A 7977-nucleotide genomic window follows, 5' to 3' on the forward strand; every position below is an offset into this window, starting at 1 on the left:
AGAATACATGTGAAAATATTCACAGTAAATATCTGAAAAAAATGAAACTGAAAAGCACTGTGGTAGGGTGAGGTTAGAAGATTTAACCTACCTGATACTAAGATAGACAATTAAATCTGATTAATTTATATGTATTGTATTAGCCCAAGCACAAACATCTCAATGAAATAAAGTAGTGAAGAATCAAAATCAAGAATATGCGGACATGTTTGTCCTTCTCCGATTGACTTATTTTACTCAGCATTTGGTCTCATTCATTTGGGGAATATAAAAAAATAGTGAAAGGGAATAAAGGGGAAAGGAGAAAAAAGGAGTGCGAAATATCAGAAAGGGAGACAGAACATGAAAGGCTCCTAACTCTGGGAAATGAACTAGGAGTGGTGGAAGGGGAGGTGGGTGGGGGGTGGGGGTGACTGGGTGACGGGCACTGAGGGGAGCACTTGATGGGATGAGCACTGGGTGTTATTCTAGATGTTGGCAAATTGAACACCAATAAAAAACAAATTTATATATATATAAAAAGAATACAAGGACATGAATGATACAAGCGTCATCTAAATTAACAGAGAAAGGTGTACGTATTACTTAAAAATGGTGTTAGGATATCTGGGTATCTGTTTGGAAACAAAACACTCTCACAACAATTCTTATTTTTCCCCCAAATACACACGGATTAAATATCTCAGTGTAAGAAAAAATAAAACCGAAGACACCATACTATTACCAGTAGAAAATGTAACTGAGTACTTTCTGTGGGAAAAGACCTACTAAGGATGCCATGAAAACCATAACCATTAAGTTAGGGGGGCGGGATATTCTATTATAAAACAAGGTAAAAATAAGTGGTTAAGTAAAGAACATACACAGTTAACATATAAACACCAAGTAGGAAACTAGGATATCAAAGAGCTTTTAAGCTTTTAAAAAGAGTAAAAAGAATACCAATGAAAATGATGCAAACAGGATGTTACACAGCCAATTTACAGAAGAAATACAAATGCCCAACCTGTGTAAAGAATGTTCATCTTCACTTAGAGAAACAGAAAATAAATAATACTGTTCCTTTCACAGTAGGTTAGCAAAGGTGAAATAGATTGAAATCATTCACTGTACATTTGAGAATGGGGCAAGCAGATATGAAAAATGTACACATGTAGCATTTATAAAATCTCTCTGGAAGGTGATTTGAAAATATTAAAAATTTACAAAATGGAACTGCCTTTTGTTTCTGAACAATGCTATTTTTGGGACCTTACATTTTGGAAATAATTATAGGTATGTATGAAACTTTGCTTCAAAGGATATTCACATATAGGATTATTTCCAGAATAAAACAATTTACAGTCTAGCAGTAAGTGATGTGCTGAGTAAATTCTTGTTTTCCTATATAATATAATCTATACCTTATAGAGAAATGGGTAACAGTACAGATGTGTCATCCTACAGACACAGGTTGAATCCTTTCCCCCTGTTTCTTAGCTCTGTGGCTTTGGCCAGTTGATTTAGCTCCTTTATGCCTGTTGCTTAGTGTGAATTGGACATAACACCACAAAGAATTGGGTATAACACCACAAATTTATAGCATGGATGTACAGATTAAGTTGAGAACCTAATGGAAAGTAGTTTGCACAACGTCTGACAGCTACATTGAAAGAAATGGCTGCTGTGATCATGATGCACTAACCTTAAGCCATTAAGGTTAGTAGACCTATGTCTACTAACACATAAGTAGACCTATATTTTCCTTAGAAAGATGTTGCTCACACTGTTGAGTTTAAGAAGCAGGTTGTGGATCCCTGGGTGGCTCAGCGGTTTACTGCCTGCCTTCGGTCCAGGGCATGATCCTGGAGTCCTGGGATCGAGTCCCATGTCACGCTCCCAGCATGGAGCCTGCTTCTCCCTCTGCCTGTGTCTCTGCCTCTCTCTCTCTCTCACTCTGTGTCTTTCAAAAAAAAATAAATAGAATCTTAAAAAAATAAAAAGTAGGTTGTGAAAATAACATGTATGGGTATAAACCATACATATGTGGTGTGTATATCTGCATGTGTATGTGCATATGCAGGTTGTGTATGTTTCTGTCCCTCTAAAGAGAATTCCATTAAATAATACCCTTACTACCTCAGTGATAAACTTTTTAAAAAAGATTTTATTTATTTATTCATGAGAGACACAGGGAGAGGGGCAGAGACATAGGCAGAGGGAGAAGCAGGTTCCTCACAGGGAGCCCGATGCGGGACTGGATCCCGGGACTCCATGATCACATCCTAGGCGGAGGCATACACTCAACCAGTGAGTTACCCAGGTGCCCCCTCAGTGATAAACTCTTAACCCACAACAAAAACTTAGCATCCAGGTAAACACTGTACAGCATATTTGAAGACTGAATCTCTATCCCTTAAAGGTAGGATTTTTAGATTGACATACATATGTGATAGGGAAGCTGTCCAAACACGAGAGTAATAAAACTTGGGGAAAAGGAAGTGAATAAGATGAAATGTAGTATCTTTTGTATTCTAAAGGCAGCCAAGGATAATTATCTTTCCATAGTCTAAAGATTTCATCTAACTTTGTTCAATTTGCTAATTAATTAAATAATGATGTTATGTTATTGAATTTGTAGGAAAAATGAGGAGGAAAGAATCGGAGTGAGAAAATACAATGAAGAGAATAGAAGTTAGATGAAATCAGGGAACAGAAGCTTAACTTAGAGGATAGAATCTGGAGATGTGGAGAAAAAACAGAAGGAAGAAATACAGGAAGAGATTTGAAAGTATGGCTCTGTCCCCAAATCGAAAGGATAGGGAATGCATCTTTCATCATCTGAGGCCATAATAACATTATTTCTAATATGGCCTTTCCAGAAATTTTCTCTTAGTCACTGTGTCTCACACAGTCACATTGCATACATGGCATTGTTCCTTGTCATATACACACATCACATGTTAGTATACTCACTCTCAGCTTCTATAAACACACAGACATCCATCACCACAGATACTCACTGAAGTATTTCATACTCTAATTTGCATACCCTCATGGCCACCATATCTTTCACAACAACCAAAGATGTCCCAGAGTGGGTACTGAGCCAACTGGATACTCACCAAGGCTGGGTGTTGTGGGAACCCACATGCCTGACCTTATGTGAAGGATACCACACTATGGGATGTTTGCCCGAGGGCACCTGCAGTGGGCGCTAGTATCCTCTTCAGGGCTAGAAGGCCAGCACTGCCTGTAACTGGACTCACACCACTGTCTGCCCTAACTCACCAGGGGCTTGGAGGCAGCAGTGCTGCCTTCCTAGAAGGCTGTACCACGCAGTCCTGATTCCTTCACATCTCCTAGACCCGGAGAAGACGCAAGAGCAAGGAGCTCTTGATGGAATTCCTTGAAGCAAGATTCCTGTTTCCTTCTAGCCCCTTGCTTGTTCAATGGGAGAGGGTGGGACAAATACAAGCTGAGGCAAACATGATGCTGAAGGCCTGACCAAGGAGGCAAAGAAAGAATCAGGCAGTTGCTTTTCAACAGTAAGAGGCACAACCTCTGTGATCTCTCTGGAAGGAGCCTCATCCCTGAAGAAGAAAGTCTGGGAAAGCATTTTTGGGCTGGGGTCCTGGAGAAGAGTGGGAATACAATAGTCTCGGGGTGGCTAACAAGGAGCAACATTGATGTGCAAGAAAGCAAATGACAAAACTTACCTTTCCCAATGCCATGCCCACCTCACAACCCCCAATGGGTACTAAGATTCCTATGGCCTGAGGCCCATCACCAGCTTGTCCACTCTCACCTGGAGGCAGAGAGGAGGCAGAAACTGTGCTGCCAGGTCCCTGGTGAAGGATCAAGGATCAAGTGTGGGAGGGAATGATGTCTGCAGCCTCCAGATCCAGTCTGGAAGGACAGCACCGGTTGTGGGTTGGCCCCTAAGCAATGCCTCTCGGGGCTGCACTCCAGTCATCCTAGGAGTCTGACTCCACCCCAAGCCTTTCTGCCTTACTGAATTCCAGGTACAAACTCCAATTCTCCTAGGTCCCACTCCTGAACAGAGAGCATTTTTCCTTCAAGGATCTATTTAAAGCTGAGGTCCTGAGAGTATGTAAATAGGGCATTCCCTGGAGCTTGAAAAGCCCTCAACCTGATTACCTTTCCATCCTCTGAGACATCCTAGGGCACTCGGTGTTCTATTTGAGGTCACAGACTGAAGTCTCTAACTCATACTAGCACCCTTCGTTCAAACCTTACACCAGTGGTATTCCAGATAGCATCAGCAGATATATCTCAGGGGTTCGCAAGTCATCAAACTTGTGTTTTCACATATATGGTAATTAAATAGAAATGAAAATAAACAGATATTGAATTGTTTGGATGCTAGCTGAGTACTACAACTTTTTTTTTTTAAGATTTTATTTATTCATGAGAAGGGCAGAGGGAAAAGCAGACTGCAGGGAGCCCCACGCGGGACTCAATCCCCGGTCTCCAGGATCACACCCCGGGCTGCAGGTGGCGCCAAACCGCTGCACCACCGGGGCTCCCAAGTACTACAAGCTTAATTGTAGGGCTAGTGCTTTCATTTTGGTTTATATCTGTTTTGATGTCATATGATTACCTTATGTGGTAGAGTTCAATTTGTTTAGCAAGGTCTTAATATCAACATGATACACTCACCGACATTGCATAAAAGTTTCTATTTAGTTACAACTTTACTACCATTTGGTAGTGTGAAACTCTTCAATTTTGTTAATCCATTAGGTCAAAAAATGGTATGTCCCTCTTAATTTATTATATGATACTTTAATTACAGTTGAGGATGAGCATAGTTTTATATGCTTATTGATGATTTTCATTTTCTATTTATTCTGTGAAATGACTGTGTATTTCCTTTGTTACTTTTCTTTTATTAGGCCATTCAAATTTTTGTTACTGCTGTGTAAAATCCTTGTATATTATGAAAAATGGGTTGTTTGATTTTGTGTTAAACACAAGTCTTTATTTTTAAAGATTTTATTTATTTATTCATGAGAGCATAGAGAGAGAGAGGCAGAGACATACGCAGAGGGAGAAACAGGCTCCATGCAGGCTCCCTGATGTGGGACTTGATCCCGGGACCCTGGGATCACACCGTGAGCTGAAGGCAGATGCTTAACCGCTGAGCTACACAGGCATCCCAAAAAACAAGTCTTTTTCTACTTTGCTAGTTGACTTTATGGAGTTTTTTTCTTTAAAGATTTAATTTATTTATTCATGAGAGGCACAAAGAGAGGCAGAGACATAAAAGAGGGGGAACAGGTTCCCTGTGAGAAGCCTGATATGGGAATTGATCCCAGGACCCCTGGGATCATGACCTGAGTCAAAGGCAGGCCCTCAACCACTGAACTACCCAGGTGACCTGCTTTTAGGGACTTTTGTATCATACATTTATAATTTAATCAGTCGTTTTCCTTATGACTTGATTTTGTGCTAAAATTTGAAATGTCTGGGATCCCTGGGTGGCGCAGCGGTTTGGCGCCTGCCTTTGGCCCAGGGCGCGATCCTGGAGACCCGGGATCGAATCCCACATCGGGCTCCCAGCATGGAGCCTGCTTCTCCCTCTGCCTGTGTCTCTGCCTCTCTCTCTCTCTCTGTGACTATCATAAAAAAAAAAAATTGAAATGTCTCTGTTGATAACAAGTTATGCTTTTTAAAAATCATTCTGTGGGACATCTGGGTGCCTCAGGAGTTGGGCATATGCCTTCAGCTCAGGGTGTGATCCTGGAGTCTGGGGATCGAGTCCCCCATCGGGCTCCCTGCATGGAGCCTGCTTCTCCCTCTGCCTGTGTCTTTGCCTCTCTCTCTCTCTTCTCTCTCTCTCTCTGTGTCTCTCATGAATAAATAAATCTTTAAAAAAAATCCTGTTTGTCTTCTAAGATTTTCATAGTTTTGCTTACATGTACAGCTTAATTTACATCATGATATATCTAGAATTTATTCTGATGTAAGGAGTGCTTTAGAGATCCGAGCTTTTTCCTCTCAATGGTCATTTAACACCATTTACTGGAAAATTCTCATCAATGTTAAGTGTCTTTTATTAGAGAAATTAAACTCTTGCTAAATTTGATCTATTTTAGCACTCTGTAGATGGTTCCTTTCCTGACTTCGTATTTCTGTACAAGTACCATGCAATTTTATTTCTCCTGGTTTTTGGGTGTGTGTTCTCCGGTGTGGAGAATGGAGTTAATTATATTCCTCAGTATACGATACTTTGCATGATTAGTGATTTTAAAGCCCCTTTCTTGTTCATTATGAATTTGTCTGCATAATATACACCCATACTTCATTCCCACTGACTTTGTAACCGTTTAATGCATGTGATGCTCTTATTTTCCTCACATTTCCAAAAAATGTTTTGTTTGTGGACATATTTTTACTTTACATAAATGATATTGTGTTATATGCCTCTTTGTTTACCTTTTTCACTTAACTGAGTCTTTAAGATCATTTACAATGCCAGGTGTTCATCTAATCCTTCTCCCTACTGCTGTGCAATATCCTTGCTGCACATCTCTTGCATTTTCATTTCTCTCTTCTCCCAGTGAAGGATATCCACATCACACAACACGGTTCCAACACAAATAACAGAACCACAAAGATTACAGGAATATACCATATGACGGTACAATTTTCTGTGTGAGAAAATCTTTGGCTCCCTATTTAGCAATAATTCTTGTATCATAGAATATGCACAGGCATAATGTGACCCAGTAACACCAGATTCATTCCCAGAATGGCTGCACCTCTCTACATTTTCCCAAATGTAAATGAGTTTTCTTCTCTCTTCTACCTTTTGCCCACACTTTACAGTATCTGACAAATTTCTGCATGCCTCATAGGAGAAAATAGAGGCTTCTTTGTTGTTTCAATTTGTAGACCTTTCAATTCTAATGAATTTCAGTATTGTTTTCTATTCTTGTAAGCCTTTGAAGGTAATTTTTGTGAATTCCCTTGTATATCCTCTGGTGTGTGTGTGTGTGTGTGTGTGTGTGTGTGTATGCACGTGCGTGTGTGTGTGTATGCTTGTGTTTTTCCTGTTAGACATTTCTTCATTTTCTTCCTGCATTTTAGAATTTATTAAGAATTCCTGATATGAAGTTATTTTCTATTTGTTTCACATAACACAAATATATCATCCATTTTTTCCCCTTTTAAACTTTCTTCATAATGTTCTTCATTGAAGACAAATCTCAGATATTGAGGAAATCAAATTCATCAACTGTTTCATTATGGTCTGTGCTTTGGAGATTCCGTCTTCTAGGTCAGAAAGATAGATGTTCCCTTATGTTTTCTTATATAATGTCATTGTTCTATTTTAACTATTAGTTACTTAATCCATTTAGAGTCTACCTTCTGTGTCGTGTAGGTAGAAATGCAGTTTTATTTTTCTCTAGGTAGTAAACTAGTATTTAGCAATACGTTGTAATACACTATTTGCCTTCTTTCAAGGATTTTTGGAAATATCTTTGTTGAACATTAAATTTCACATTAGTCTGTCTATGAGCTCTGAATTCTGTTGCACTTATTAGTCCTTTTTTTTTTTTTTCACCAATGCCACCACTCTTTTCTTTTAGAGGCTTGGCAATATTGCAAATAGAAAAGGAGGAGGTTCTATTTCTAACTGGGTTTTAATTAGTAATTACCAAATGCCTAATGTTGTGCAGCATCCTTTCCTGTTCTTGTCAGCTATTTGTGTATCTATCCTACAGACAAGTCCTTTGTCCATTTTTAAATTGTGTTGTTTATCTTTTTTAGTTTTGAGTTGCAGTAGTTCTTTATATATTTTGGATATGACCCTCTCCCTCTGCTCCTTCTCTTGCTTATTCTCTCTCTCAAATAAATAAATAAAATCTTTTTATAAAAAGAATATATTTCCTAATGTCTGGCTTCTTCTACTAAACATCTTTCTGTCTACCTGGTTTCATGTAGTAGTAGTTTATTCTTTCAAAAATA

This window comes from Canis aureus, chromosome 23, assembly GCF_053574225.1.
Source record: "Canis aureus isolate CA01 chromosome 23, VMU_Caureus_v.1.0, whole genome shotgun sequence".
Lineage (NCBI taxonomy): Eukaryota > Metazoa > Chordata > Mammalia > Carnivora > Canidae > Canis > Canis aureus.